Source organism: Eurosta solidaginis, chromosome 2 (genome assembly GCF_040869045.1).
Source record: "Eurosta solidaginis isolate ZX-2024a chromosome 2, ASM4086904v1, whole genome shotgun sequence".
Lineage (NCBI taxonomy): Eukaryota > Metazoa > Arthropoda > Insecta > Diptera > Tephritidae > Eurosta > Eurosta solidaginis.
In genome coordinates, this window is record NC_090320.1 from 98,339,058 (window position 1) to 98,355,801 (window position 16,744).

Below are 16,744 nucleotides of genomic sequence, written 5' to 3' on the forward strand. Positions count from 1 at the left end.
TATTACGCCGCTGGATGCGTTCGAAGAAATCGTCGGGAAAATAGCCATGGATGCGACGTTGCCGGAGCGTTTTGTCATCGCGGGAGACTTTAATGTATGGGCTATAGAGCGGGGCTCACAGAGAACATCTCCCAAAGGGAGGGTTCTGCTCGAAGCATTTGCATGCCTTGATGTAGCGCTCCTTAATGTGGGTGGGCAAAACACCTTCTTAAGAAACGGTTTGGGCTCCGTAATCGACATAACGTTTGTCAGCGCCAATCTCTAAAGGTTGGCCGAGTGGAAAACCAGTGATTGCTATACCCAAAGCGATCACTCAGCGATTGTGGTGGATATCAACTTCGAGGGGGGGTGGGGGGGGGGGGGGGGCACTATACAGCCACCCTTGAAAAACAGAGGTTGGAATATCAATACTTTTGACCCCGAAATATTCAAGCTAATGTTGACAACAGTCGAACATAGAGGAAGTGCCAACGACATGGCGAATAAACTAATGGCGGATATTAGAGCAGCATGCGATGCGTCAATGACTAGAAAGCCCAAGCGCAAACAACATTGTTCCACATTTTGGTGGAACGAGCGCATACATTCCCTAAGGAGAGAGTGTATTCAAGCTAGGAGGCGCTATCAACGAGCCAGAGGGAGACCGGAATTTCTAGAGTGCAGAGCTACCTACAAAAGAGCGCGACTCGCACTTAAGAGAGCAATAAAAGATAGTAAGCGCGAATGCTTCCTTAAGCTTAGCGATGACGTCGAGAATGACCCTTGGGGCACAGCTTATAAATTGGTTTTTAAGAAATTGAAATACAAAGGAGAGGCGATGCCAACATGCCCCTCTTTTCTCAGAAACGTGGTAGTACTTTATTTCCCACGCAAAGGGAGCTAGTTTCTCCCACATCAGGCGCCGCACTATACTCATTTGACGAAGTTACCGTCGTCGAGGTATATGCGGTGAATAGACTGCAAGACCGCAAGTCTCCTGGCCCAGACGGGGTACCAAACAGAGCACTCAAACTAGCTCTCACTTATAATACGCCAACATTTGCGAAACTATTTAATCCATGCTTGGCTGAGGGGACATTTCCTACAATATGGAAACGACAAAAGCTGGTACTGCTGCCAAAGCCTGGTAAAAATACGGCGGAACCATCTAGCTACAGGCCCATTTGCCTGCTCGACTCCGCCGGTAAAATTCTTGAGCGAGTCCTCTATAACTGACTCGAAAAAGAAATTGAAGATGTGGGTGGTATTTCCGATAACCAGTTTGGGCTTAGGAAAGGAAGATCTACCATCCAAGCTGCGAACATGGCGAAGGAAGTGGCCCAAGAAGCCATAACTGGCACTCGATGGCTCGAAGACTCTAAGGAATATTGCCTTATCGTTACTTTAGATGTGAAAAATGCCTTCAACACTGCCAATTGGGCAAACATTCTAGGCACGCTGGACCAGATAAGCATATCCCTTTACCTGCGTAGGATCATACGCAGTTACTTTGAAGGTAGAGTGCTGGAATATGAAACGGCTGCTGGAGTAGAAAAGCTTCACGTCGCAGGCGGTGTTCCTCAAGGCTCCGTGCTCGGTCCACTGCTTTGGAACATTATGTACGACGGAGTATTGCGCCTTAAGGTACCCAATGGTGAAATTAATCACGGCCAAGCACCTAGGCGAAATATGCGCCAAATCTAATACAAGCATAGCGATGGTTCAATCGTGGCTTACGAAAAATGGACTGCAGCAGGCGGAACAAAAAAACAGAGGCTGTACTCATATCAAGTAGGAAAAGAGTGGAGCAGGTCACTATAAGAATCGGCCGCCATGACATCGGCAGCGTGCCTGCAATAAAATACTTGGGGGTTGTGATAGACAGGAGGTTGTCATTCAAAACCCACTTAGAGTATGCCAATGGAAAGGTAGCAAAAACCGTAGCAGCATTATCTAGGATAATGATAAATGCAAGAGGACCAAAGCAACGACGGCGTCAACTTCTGGCTGGCGTTGTAAAAAGCCAAATAATTTACGGGGCTCCTGTTAGGCATCAGGCCACGGAGTATAAATCATACTTACCGCCTGTGTGCGCTACGCGTCTGTAGCGCCTTTAAAACTGTCTCTGACGACGCAGCACTAATCATCGCAGGAATGTGTCCTATAGACATATTAGCAAAAGAAGCAGCAATGATTTATCGGGATCAAAGCTCACGTGACTTAGCACGAGAGCTAAGCGTGCAGAACTGGCAGCTCAGGTGGAATGCCTCTACAAATGGACGCTGGACACACCGATGTATACTAGATATTAATATATGGATATGTAGAAAGCATGGCGAAGTAGATTTCTGCCTCATACAGTTTCGGAGTGGTCACGGATGCTTTAAGGAATACTTGCACCGATTCAATCACATGCGATCACTGTGGCGGAGATACAGTAGAAGATGTTTACCTGTATTTTTCGAGTGTCCTAGGTTCTATAGCTCGAGGTGCAAACTCTGCAGAATATTCGGAGAGGATTACACTCCTGCAACAATTGTTGGATGCATGCTACAAAGCAAGGTAAAATGGTCTGCGGCATGCGATGTAATAGCGGAAATAATGAAGTGTCTACGAAGTCTTGAAAGGCTACGGCGCAGCAGCGAACATTGAACAATCGAGTTGTGTGGGTGAAGAACAAACTGCAAAGGTGGAGGGGATCGAGCTGAGCACGTATTGGATGCAAGGCCTTCGTACAATTAGCGGCGTGAGAATGATAAAATAAGAAAAGGCCGTAATATATGTAGGTAATGTAATAGTAAACCAGGCGACGGATTGGAGACAAGGCCTCTTCAACCCTTCGAATACTGCCCCAGGTGAAGGAATAAAGCACGGATTGGAGACATGGCCTCTTCAAGCGTGCGACCAAAAGCAGTCAACATACACGCAACTATAAACCTACGGATTGGAGACAAGGCCTCTCCAACTGTAGAAACGACGAGTATGAGTGTAAACGTCTCACATGTAATCAGGGTTTATACACGGATTGGAGACAAGGCCTCTCCAACCGGTGGAAGTACGAGAAAAGCCCCGTCACGTATTGTGGGAAAAAAAAAACCTATCAAAATTAAATGAAAACAGAAAAAAACCTATTGAAATTAAAAAAAAAAAAAACAAAAAAAAATAAAATAAAAAAAAAATTTATTTACTTATATATCTACATATATAAAAAAACAAAACCATACAATACAAGTAGTCGAACGCACACGCATGCCACACGCACTATATGCACATTGTTTAAGGTACGCTTGGAAATATTCGTAGAACTGGTATGTTTCAAGCACATTCAGGTAGTAAGCAGGGCGTGCGTTAACTATACCACGGGACTATCTAAGTACAGCAACGTGACCCCGACAGTAGACGTAGAGCTTAGTGCTCAACCTACCTCCCGACGGAATACTTGACGGTAGTACCGGGGGTTAATGGTACTCAGACGGTAGGAAGTTTAGTGCGGTTAAAGTCCCACACTGACTATGAGGCTTTCGATGCTTCCTCCTCGTAAAAAAAAAAAACCATTCTGCAAAGATGGAAAACATTAGAGAAACACACAACACTAACCAGACCTCAGTTTAAAAAAATTTTAGAGTTTTGCCTACGCGACAACAATTACTTTATGTACGATGGAACCCATTATCAACCAGTTTTTGGTATGCCACTTGGAAATCCCTTATCACCAACGGTGGCAGATATCGTGTTAGATAAAATTATGGACGACAGCATTACTGAACTGAAATCCCGTGACATATATATCAAATACATAGACAAATATGTAAACGATATATTAGCTATTGTAAAAATCCAAGACGTGGAAGACATTCTCAAAACACTTAACGCACAACATAACGAACTAGTACTGTAAATCCATAGCTTCCTCCAGAATGATAAATTACCATTCCAACCACCCATGGACCCAGAAGACAAATACCGCCGTAAACCTCATTAACAAAATTTTCATCCTAAGCGACCAGGAGTTCAGAATAGACAACGAGAGGAAAATAAAAAATATCCTATTCAAAAATGGATACCCTAATACAGTGATTGAAACGTTTATACCATTCGAGTCAATGAGCACAAGGCAGACGCGAGAAATAACAAAACGAATGGTGCCAAATAGCACCGAAATTCATAGGAAAAAAGGAAAACTCAGCGTTTTGCCTCATAATTTGAAATCGGCCGTAAAGCTCAATAAACATCAACACATAAATTTAAAATATTGTCCCAACAACAAAAAAATGTACAAAATTCTCTTTTAACAGCCACGTATTGTTTTAAATAATCTTTTCTAGTTATATATTTGGTAACATATTAGAAAATTTCTGATAAATATAATGATGATTATAAATTTTAATTATTCAATATAGAAGGTTATAATAATATCAAAATTTAACTGTCTTGCCAAAACGGATTCACCGCAAAGCGTGGTAAGTCCTGAAACTCGCTCTTGAGATGAACACGGTTTAGGAAAGCTTTTGGCTCTTGGAATGACGCTGAAAGAATGTTCTGCACTAGCTACAGTGACAGGTATAGTGCAAAAGATACGTAAAGCAACACAAATGTTTGGGAATATTGTATACAGATTTTGAACATAGATGGCATTTAGCAATTCCAATGGTGGCAGGTTAGGTTAGGTTGAACTGGCCGGTCCATGGGGGCCTCACATAGACTGATTGAGTCCGTTGTGTTACCAGAAGTTTGTTTTAACGACCAAACTGAAAAACAATATCAAAAACCAGGACCTATGATGTAAAAAAACTCCGTACTCTTGGAAAATACTAGAAGCTACCTAGGACTTAAGCCACTTCCTGCTTCTAGATCTGACAGCTGTATCATTCCTAATAGCTGGAGTCTTAGCCTGGCAAGTGCAGGGCACGAGCACAGAACGTGCTCGATCGTTTCCTCCTCCAACCCGCACTTCCTACATCTGCTATCACTGACCAAGCCTAATTTAAAGGCATGTGACGCCAAAAGGCAGTGTCCAGTCAGAATACCCGTCATGAGTCCACAGTCCTCTCTTTTTAATGATAGAAGCAACTGTGTTAGTCTAAGGTTGTAAGACCTACACATAATCTTCGACACTTTACAGCCCTGCGCTTGAACCTACGCCTTTCCCGCTTGGTCGATCATATGCACCTCTCGCCTTCGCTTAATCTCGCCCAATCTAACTGGGACGTCTATGGAGCAAGCTTCAAGAGATGCACCCTTTTTAGCTAGTTCGTCCGCTTTTTCATTCCCATCTATTCCCATATGCCCTGGGACCCAATATAGATGTATGCTTCTCCCTGTCCCGATTCTCTCCAGAGACTGCTTACACTCTAACACGCATTTAGATGCTGTGCTATGCGAGATTATTGCCTTAATTGCTGCTTGACTGTCAATATAACCAAGAATGTATTGTTTTTAAAATCGGACTCTAGATCATCCGTAATCATCTCATTTCCATTATCTTCAAAACGTCTTTTGGGGTTTCTCTTTCGAATGTCCGGAAACTTTGGCGAAATGTTCAATTGAATAGCAACTGTTTTGCATTCGTTTAAAATCGTTTCTCATTGGTTCCTGATCAACTTCAGCTAATAAGGCATCTAGATGTCGGACCTCAACAGCTATGGTGACGTCTTTAGCTTGGAGGACAACGTTTTTTTCATTAATGGTAGTCAGTATTTTGGACCAAATTGAGGACAGCAAGATACATTCGAACTTGTTGATGTAATATCTCCGTATGCTTGTGCAGTCAAATTTAGCTTAATTAATTAATTGATTGTGTTAATTTTGGAACATGGTTTGCGAATGGTCATGATTGCCTCAATTCGAGCGGACCACCTAGTGTCTGAAAGACTGTGAAGAGAGCTCGGTAATTTTTTTTTTTTAATATGTCCCATGTTGTTGTTGTTATAGCAATAGGGACACTCTCAGAAGGCCTTGGAAAGTGTTATAAAGTAGATGGTCCTTTGGCGGATGCAGATCCGGTACGTTCCGGTACCAAGCCCGACCATCTGGGGAATGATTTGTTATGACAACATGCGACCTTCTACGCCATCCCGCTCGTCTGAAGATGTCCCATCGCTGTGGACGGCTGCTGAAAATAGCAAAACATTTTTGTACAACTGCGAAGAAAGTTTTTGCAGCCGTACAACATTCTGCAGCATCATCACCACATAAATTGAGACTGTGGGTTGCACAAGGTGAGTAATTAGCATTCGAGTTTTTGCCGTGAATGTGACGTTGTGCTCCGTTGTAAGCTCCTTTCATATTGACGCCGTTATCGTATCCTTGTGCACGACAATATTTTAATTGAATTTCATGTTTACCTAGAGTATGGCACACTAAATCAGCGATTTCCTGACCAGTTTCATGGTTACGACCGCGAAAGCCAAAAACCGTTCTTTAATTGTAAAATTTGATACTTTCGAATTGAAATGGAGGTAGCGCAAAATGAACATAGTTAACGTGACTAGCATCAGGCGTAGTATCAACGATAATAGCAAAATACTTGGCTTTCTTGCCTTGATCTAATATAGTTTCCCCACGTGCTTTGCACAAATTTCTACAAACTTGTTCTGAATGTCTACAGAAAGATAGTGAACTTGTAAACGTTTGTGCTGCTGTTGTGAAATCCTAACTTTCTCCAAATGATCTCTAAGTATCGGATCATAATGGCTTATGAGTTCTAAGATGCCCAAAAAATTTCCATTGTTTCGTTCACCAAGATATATACTTTCGCCTCTGAAAGCTATGCCTCTTTCGCCCAAAAATAAAATAGCCTCCAAATTCTATATAAAATTTCTTTTCACTTTTGAGTTTCAGTGATTAGCTGTTCATTGATAAGTGTATCAATCGTAGCCTCCTTTTGAATTAGATTTTGTAAAGATCGCCATTGAATATAACATTTAATATGATCTTGAGTATTTTCGTGAGATGGAAGTTTATCGTCTAGCTTCTTCCACACCTGGAGTTTCGAGTATCCACCAGGACAATTCGATTTAAAATATTGGTGCTTAACACACGACATGGTAGGCAATAAAAAGCATTGCTACTGGCACTCCACACCAACAAATCTCGCTCCACTTTCTCTCCATTTGGCAAGATTCTGTTTAAGAACGAGGTAGGAAATGCCTCGTAATGACGAGCACGTCGAAAAATAACAGGACACTTTTGATGACCTCGACGAATTATTTCGTTGACTTCTTCAGATCGCAAAAACTCATAATTCACGGTACCGATGTCGAAGTTGTTTAAATAATCTGGACTTTGATACAGAGTTGGTGGAATTTTTGGAAGAATTTTTGAAGATGAACCTTCATCAGTGTCACCACGAAACTTTTGATTTCGGATTCATGTAAACATACATTTGTGTTTGATGTTTTCATTGTCTCCTCACTGTTCGAAGGTCTAGGCAAAAACTCATTATCAATAGTCGAATTGGATGCTGAAGCTGAATGGTGAACACAATTGTACGTGATATCAGAATAGTGTGCATTTACACATTCACTTTAATTTACATTAATACATTGATTACAAAATACGGTAATTTTTATTTTCCGCTCAGAAAATATCAGTTGTTTCGAGTTTTTTTATTTCGCTTGAAAAATAACCTTTAGTTTTCGAGTGATTTTATATATAGTTAGGGTTATATACTATGCAATGTACTCGGTTTCATGATTCGAAAAGTTTCAGGTTTTTTTTTTTTGTTTTTTTTTTTTAATGTTAGTAGTACGAATCACTTTTTAATTCTGGTTAATATTTAAAAACAGAAATATTTGATAATTCATATCATGCATTTATTTTTTTTATATTGAAATTGCATTTAACAATCCAAAAAAGATTCAAATCAAAAATTTAGCTATTGCAGCTTGTTCGTTAATTTCTTTTTTTATATGATGCTTACTATTCCAGCTTGTTCCTTAGTACCAAAAGAGTAATTAAAGAAATCTCCAAATATACATATAGGTATTTGACCAAAAAAAAACTAAAAAAAATGATGGTTATTTTAAGTAAATGTTGCGTTTCATATGCAGTATTTATATTCGTACCCAATTAAAATTGAGAAACTAAAATATTTAGTTTTCTGTATCATAGTCGAGGTTTTGCGGTAGGAGTAGCAGAGATTTCACTTCTTCGGATATTTCCCATGCTTACTAGTTAATTTCGATCTCCTCGATGAAATAAATGGGTCAGAAGTAACTAACAAATTATTTAAAATGTCCTCATTTGTGGCTTTGCTGCTAATTTTTCTTGCATGGTCTCGACGATATGCTCTAAAAGTCCCACACTGACTATGAGGCTTTCGATGCTTCCTCCTCGTAAAAAAATAAACAAAAAAAAAAAAACCATTCTGCAAAAATGGAAAACATTAGAGGAACACACAACACTAACCAGACCTCAGTTTCAAAAAATTTTTTAGTTTTGCCTACGCGACAACAATTACTTTATGTACGATGGAACCCATTATCAACAAGTTTTTCGTATGCCAATTGGAAATCCCTTATCACCCACGGTGGCAGGTATCGTGTTAGATAAAATTATGGACGACAGCATTAATGAACTGAAATTCCGTGACATATATATCAAATATATAGACAAATATGTAGACGATATATTAGCTATTGTAAAAATCCAAGACGTGGAAGACATTCTCAAAACACTGAACGCACAACATAACGAACTGGTACTGTAAATCCATAGCTTGCTCCAGAATGATAAATTACCATTCCAACCACCCATGGACCCAGAAGACAAATACCGCCGTAAACCTCATTAACAAAATTTTCAACCTAAGCGACCAGGAGTTCAGAATAGACAACGAGAGGTAAATAAAAAATATCCTATTCAAAAATGGATACCCTAATACAGTGATTGAAACGTTTATACCATTCGAGTCAATGAGCACAAGGCAGACGCGAGAAATAACAAAACGAATGGTGCCAAATAGCACCGAAATTCATAGGAAAAAAGGAAAACTCAGCGTTTTGCCTCATAATTTGAAATCGGCCGTAAAGCTCAATAAACATCAACACATAAATTTAAAATATTGTCCCAACAACAAAAAAATTTACAAAATTCTCTTTTAACAGCCACGTATTATTTTATATAATCTTTTCTAGTTATATATTTGGTAACATATTAGAACATTTCTGATAAATATAATGATGATTATAAATTTTAATTATTCAATATAGAAGGTTATAATAATATCAAAATTTAACTGTCTTGCCAAAACGTATTAACCGCAAAGCGTGGTAAGTCCTGAAACTCGCTCTTGAGATGAACACGGTTTAGGAAAGCTTTTGGCTCTTGCAAGGATGCTGAAAGAACGTTCTGCACTAGCTACAGTGACAGGTATAGTGCAAAAGATACGTAAAGCAACACAAATGTTTGGGAATATTGTATACAGATTTTGAACATAGATGGCATTTAGCAATTCCAATGGTGGCAGGTTAGGTTAGGTTGAACTGGCCGGTCCATGGGGGCCTCACATAGACTGATTGAGTCCGAAGTTTGTTTTAATGACCAAACTGAAAAACAATATCAAAAACCAGGACCTATGTTGTAAAATAACTCCGTACTCTTGGAAAATACTAGAAGCTACCTAGGACTTAAGCCACTTCCTGCTTCTAGATCTGACAGCTGTATCATTCCTAATAGCTGGAGTCTTAGCCTGGCAAGTGCAGGGCACGAGCACAGAACGTGCTCGATCGTTTCCTCCTCCAACCCGCACTTCCTACATCTGCTATCACTGACCAAGCCTAATTTAAAGGCATGTGACGCCAAAAGGCAGTGTCCAGTCAGAATACCCGTCATGAGTCCACAGTCCTTTCTTTTTAATGATAGAAGCAACTGTGTTAGTCTAAGGTTGTAAGACCTACACATAATCTTCGACACTTTACAGCCCTGCGCTTGAACCTACGCCTTTCCCGCTTGGTCGATCATATGCACCTCTCGCCTTCGCTTAATCTCGCCCAATCTAACTGGGACGTCTATGGAGCAAGCTTCAAGAGATGCACCCTTTTCAGCTAGTTCGTCCGCTTTTTCATTCCCATCTATTCCCATATGCCCTGGTACCCAATATAGATGTATGCTTCTCCCTGTCCCGATTCTCTCCAGAGACTGCTTACACTCTAACACGCATTTAGATGCTGTGCTATGCGAGATTTTTGCCTTAATTGCTGCTTGACTGTCAATATAACCAAGAATGTATTGTTTTTAAAATCAGACTCTAAATCATCCGTAAACCGTTTCCATTATCTTCAAAACGTCTTTTGGGGTTTCTTTTTCGAATGTCCGGAAACTTTGGCGAAATGTTCAATTGAATAGCAACTGTTTTGCATTCGTTTAAAATCGTTTCTCATTGGTTCCTGATCAACTTCAGCTAATAAGGCATCTAGATGTCGGACCTCAACAGCTATGGTGACGTCTTTAGCTTGGAGGACAACGTTTTTTTCATTAATGGTAGTCAGTATTTTGGACCAAACTGAGGACAGCAAGATACATTTGAACTTTTTGATGTAATATCTCTGTATGCTTGTGCAGTTAAATTTAGCTTAATTAATGCGTCTATTGCTTGTGTTAATTTTGGAACATGGTTTGCGAATGGTCATGATTGCCTCAATTCTAGCCGACCACCTAGTGTCTGAAAGACTGTGAAGAGAGCTCGGTAATTTTTATTTTTTTTTTGAATATGTCCCATGTTTTTGTTGTTGTAGCGATAAGGACACTTTCAGGAGGCCTTGGAGAGTGTTATAAAGTAGATGATCCTTTGCCGGATGCAGATCCGGTACGTTCCGGTACCAAGCCCGACCATCTCACAGTGTTTCGTGTAGAACAAGCTAGCTGGACAAAATTATTTTATGAGATTTTTCGTTTCATATGCAGTCATTTATTACAACTACGTCATTTTTTTCAGGCATATGTTCTTTTTTTATTTTTTTTCCAAAATTTTACTTCATATGCATACATTTGCTTATTTCATATACAGTAACTAATATGAATAAGTGACATAGATCCAAAAAAATTTAAAGGACTTAAGAATATGACTTTATTGTACTCAAATTGAATGGACTACAAATCTCAATACTCTAAAAAATTCCGAAAAAAAAATTAAAATTTTTTATGAAAATTCGTCGAATTTTTCAAACATTTTTTAAATATAATTTAGTTTTTGTTATAGATCGTGACAAATTTTCTTATGGGAAATTAGTTAAAATAAATTTGCGAAAGCGAAGATTGTAAGAATTGTCCAAAAAGGGGTGTCTACTTAATTATGTGAGTGACTGTACATATGTACATACATATTTTGTATTTATTTGAGTATTTATCCTGGCACTACAATTTTTACAAAATTATTTTATAGTACCAGTCAGGAATGTAAAAGTGAATTACAATAATAATAACAACAATGTAAATAATTAAATTAATCATGTGAAAATTACTTATTACAAAAACTTAAAAGTAAAGTATAATACAAAGTAGAAAAAACAATAGATTTAAATTAAATAAAACCTGATACAACAAAAAGTTATAGGGTAGGTTATCTTTTATAATTATGTTATTATTCGCTATCATCACTTTCATTCGATGAGTCACTTGTGGAATAGTCATGAGCATCAGCAACACTACTGTGAAAGCTTGAAACAACTGGGGTATTTATTGACTCCTCAACATTATCGGGGGACAGTAAATTTAAGACTTCTGAAGTCAGACTTTTAAATTTTTTCTTAGGTATCTCCCTTAAACTGTTAACTAAAGGATCCGATGTTATAAGCAACATATTCATAAGATCTCTATTCGTGGCTTCACGCGACTGCTTTTGTGTGTTATCATCCCTGAATCGTCTCAAATCTTTGTTACGGGCTTCCTGTGCTTCCTCAGAAAGTTGACCAATAGGTAAAATTGCTGATTTTATAATATCAGTACTATGCACTAATATTGTATGAACTGTAACAGGCATATTAAACCATGGATAGAGATCTATGTATAGTTTCTTCTTCTTCTTTGGATATTTATATTGTACCCAGATGCTAATGCGCGAAGGAAAGTGTCGAATCTTTTGATGAGCGTTACATCCAATCCCGTAATCTCAGTACTAGCCTCAGAATTTTCGAAAAACCTACGAGCAGTGTTGCCGTCATTGGTATTGCGGTTTTGGTTTATCTACTATCAATCCAAGTACACTTTTAAATTTGTTCTGGATTTCGTTGGAACGTAGCTTTACACTATCTTTATCTGCCTCATTCCTAAGCTGCCACTTTTTCACTTCGAGGCCATAACTTATATGAAGCAAGCATTCAAAATATCTTATCCATGCATGGAGAGTAGACAAACCAAAATCAAGATTATCTCGGTTAGGCGTAAAGTCCCGTAACTCATTATTCATATCTTTTGGAGTGGCACCACAAATATAACACTTTTGTGCGGAAGAAGTTTCAGTCAAAGCATTGCAAACTTTTCCGTCAATCATTGTTAGAAGCATATTGTGATTTACGGAAACTTCGTATTCTTCGAGCATGTACTTTATTGGCAACAACGCATTTATCTCCTCTAAAACTTTGTTCGTTTCAAAAACAATAAAATCTTTTGTTTCTTTAGAAAAAATAAATTTAATTGGACGACAATACATGGTAGAAGAAGGTCGAAGATTCTGCCAAACAATGTTACCTTTTTCATCCTGTAATTGAAGAGGAACGAAGGAAAATATAAACAAAAATTCATCAGTGTCAGAACTGCATGTAAACTTTTGCTTATATGTGCTATGGCCAGAGCATCGCAACCCCACTTGGTGATTAAAGTATACGTCAAGTTTGTAGGTAATAAACTAACAAAAACTTCTTGATTTGCTAAAACTAAACGCTCAACAGTTTTATCTAATACGGACTGGACTTTAATTTCCGCACGTGTTTCACCCACATCAATTTCATTTGGATGGCATTCTTCCTTAGCTTTTCTTAGACTATAAAATGATGGATAAACCTTATTATTATTATTTATATTACATTCAGGTATTGGCGTAGATGCTACCAAATGGGGTTGTTTTGTGTAGCGTTCTTGTGTGGTTATACCTGCATTAGGATTGCTTTGTATGTACCTGTTTTTATGCCTTGGTGACTGGTGCGGTAGGTTGTGGCAGGTTGAAGTCAGTGATCTTCGCCTTTTTGCTTTTGGTGTGCTCTTGTTGACCTTGCGCGTTTATTTTTGTGTGTTTTATGGCTACGTGTTTGTTCCCTGTACCTGAGGATTGGTTTTTCCGTTTGTAGATCAGCTTTAAAGGTTCAAATATCTCGTCGGAGCTGGTACGTACATACATCCTATTTTATATGTAGAGATAACTAAATCTACAAAAAAAAAAATTAAAAATAGATGTGCAAAGAATTCGCAATGGTTTTTTCTTTGGACTATTAAAGAATACTTGCGACTATAACATATATAAAATTTAGCCCGGATGTCGGCGGATGTATGTAACTTTTTTGTCCCTAAAGTTAAAAATATAGAGAAAAAATACCTTTTCTTCTTAATAACGGAATGTTAAATATATTGAAAATACTCTAAATGCGAAAGAATTACTATTAAAAAATTTTACTTAAAAGAAATATAAAGCTTAATATTCAACAAGAATTTTGCAAATTAATCAATGCATTTTACGGCCACTCCTGCCTTCTTACTTCAATTACTCAATACATATGAGTAAAAATATCAAAAAAAGCAAAACTCCCGTTATTTTGTTTGTTTTCTTTCATTTCTCATTAAACTTTTCTTGGAATAAGGACTTTGTTTTTGTCCAGCTAGCTTGTTCTACCCGAAGCACTGTGCATCTGGGGAATGATTTGTTATGACAGCATGTGACCTTCTACGCCATCCCGCTCGTCTGAGGATGTCCCATCGCTGTGGACGGCTGCTGAAAATAGCAAAACATTTTTGTCCAACTGCGAAGAAAGTAATTGCAGCCGTACAACATTCTGCAGCATCAACCCCACATAAATTGAGACTGTGGGTTGCACAAGGTGAGTAATCAGCATTCGAGTTTTTGTCGAGGATGTGACGTTGTGCTCCGTTGTAAGCTCCTTCCATATTGACGCCGTTATCGTACCCTTGTGCACGACAATCTTTTAATTGAATTTCATGTTTACTTAGAGTATGGCACATTAAATCAGCGATTTCCTGACCAGTTTCTTGGTGACGATCCGCGAAAGTCAAAAACCGTTCTTGAATTGTAAAATTTGTTACTTTCGAATTGAAATGGAGGTAGCGCAAAATGAACGTAGTTAACGTGACTAGCATCAGGCGTAGTATCAACGATAATAGCAAAATACTTGGATTTCTTGCCTTGATCTAATATAGTTTCCCCACGTGCTTTGCACAAATTTCTACAAACTCGTTCTGAATGTCTGCAGAAAGATAGTGAACTTGTAAACGTTTGTGCTGCTGTTGTGAAATCCTAACTTTCTCCAAATGATCTCTAAGTATGGGATCATAATGGCTTATGAGTTCTAAGATGCCCAAAAAATTTCCATTGTTTCGTTCACCAAGATATATACTTTCGCCTCTGAAAGCTATGCCTCTTTCGCCCAAAGATAAAATAGCGTCCAAATTCTATATACAATTTCTTTCCACTTTTGAGTTTCAGTGATTAGCTGTTCATTGATAAGTGTATCAATCGTAGCCTCCTTTTGAATAAGATTTTGCAAAGATCACCATGGAATATAACATTTAATGTGATCTTGAGTATTTTCGTGTGATGGAAGTTTATCGTATAGCTTCTTCCACACCTGGTGTTTCGAGTATCCACCAGGACAATTCGATTTAAAATATTGGTGCTTAACAGACGACATGGTAGGCAATAAAAAGCATTGCTACTGGCACTCCACACCAACAAATCACTCTCCACTTTCTCTCCATTTGACACGATTCTGTTTAACAACGAGGTAGGAAATGCCTCGTAATGACGAGCACGTCGAAAAATAACAGGACACTTTTGATGACCTCGACGAATTATTTCGTTGACTTCTTCAGATCGCAAAAACTCATAATTCACAGTACCGATGTCGAAGTTGTTTAAATAATCTGGACTTTGATACAGAGTTGGTGGAATTTTTGGAAGAATTTTTGAAGCTGAACCTTCATCAGTGTCACCACGAAACTTTTGATTTCGGATTCATGTAAACATACACTTGTGTTTGATGTTTTCATTGTCTCCTCACTGTTCGAAGGTCTAGGCAAAAACTCATTATCCATAGTCGAATTGGATGCTAAACCTGAATGGTGAACACAATTGTACGTGATATCAGAATAGTGTGCATTTACACATTCACTTTAATTTACATTAATACATTGATTACAAAATACGGTAATTTTTATTTTCCGCTCAGAAAATATCAGTTGTTTCGAGTTTTTTTATTTCGCTTGAAAAATAACCTTAAGTTTTCGAGTGAAATTATATATAGTTAGGGTTATATACTATGCAATGTACTCGGTTTCATGATTCGAAAAGTTTCAGGTTTTTTTTTTTGTTTTTTTTTTTTTTTTAATGTAAGTAGTACGAATCACTTTTTAATTCTGGTTAATATTTAAAAACAAAAATATTTGATAATTCATATTATGCGTTTATTTTTTTTATATTGAATTTGCATTTAACAATCCAAAAAAGATTCAAATCAAAAATTTAGCTATTCCAGCTTGTTCGTTAATTTCTTTTTTTTATATGATGCTTACTTTTCCAGCTTGTTCCTTAGTACCAAAAGAGTAATTAAAGAAATCTCGAAATATACATATAGGTATATGACCAAGAAAAAACTAAAAAAAAAATGTTTATTATTTTAAGTAAATGTTGCGTTTCATATGTAGTATTTATATTCCTACCCAATTAAAATTGAGAAACTAAAATATTTAGTTTTCTGTATCATAGTCGAGGTTTTGCGGTAGGAGTAGCAGAGATTTCACTTCTTCGGATATTTTCCATGCTTACTAAGTAATTTCGATCTCCTCGATGAAATAAATGGGTCAGAAGTAACTAACAAATTATTTAAAATGTCCTCATTTGTGGCTTTGCTTCTAATTTTTCTTGCATGGTCTCGACGATATGCTCTGAAATCTTTATTTCTGGATTCAGCCGCTTCTTAGGACAATTTTCCGATAGGAATGGAACCAAAATGCTCTATTATTGAAGCTCCGTGTACTAAAATTTTATGTACACTTGAAGGCATGTAATACCATTCATATAGTTCGACGTAAACTCGAGTGGTTTCTCTGGCGTACATGTTGAACTTTTGTACATTTATTGGACACCCACATGAAAGTGCCCCTAATATTGTAGAGAATCTTTGAATGAGATTTTCACTAACACCAGTTATACTTACTTACTTACTTAATTGGCGCTTGACCGTCTAAACGGTTATGGCCGTCCAACAAGGCACGCCAGTCGCTCCTTCGCTCCGCCAACCGGCGTCAATTGGTCACACCAAGGGAGTTTAAATCGTTTTCCACCTGGTCCTTCCAACGGAGTGGGGGCCGCCCTCTACCTCTGCTTCCATAGGCGGGTTCCGATAGAAACACTTTCTTGGCCGGAGCATCATCTTTCATTCGCTGTAACGAAGCTTTTTTCCTGCCCCGGTGCTTCTTCAATAAGTGCTTGGGGTATACTCGCCCTGTCCAAGGTTCACTTACAATAAATTTGTAATTCGGGATACCTTGCAAATCGTTTTCATATAAAATTCACTTTATTTCTTTAACTCTATATATTTTA

General features: G+C 38.1%; 1 protein-coding gene across 10 annotated transcripts in view; it reads left to right on the forward strand.

Moving 5' to 3' along the window:
- LOC137240104 (uncharacterized) overlaps positions 1–16,744 on the forward strand; it is a 1,657,600-nt gene that overhangs the window by 673,765 nt on the left and 967,091 nt on the right. The window lies entirely within an intron of this gene.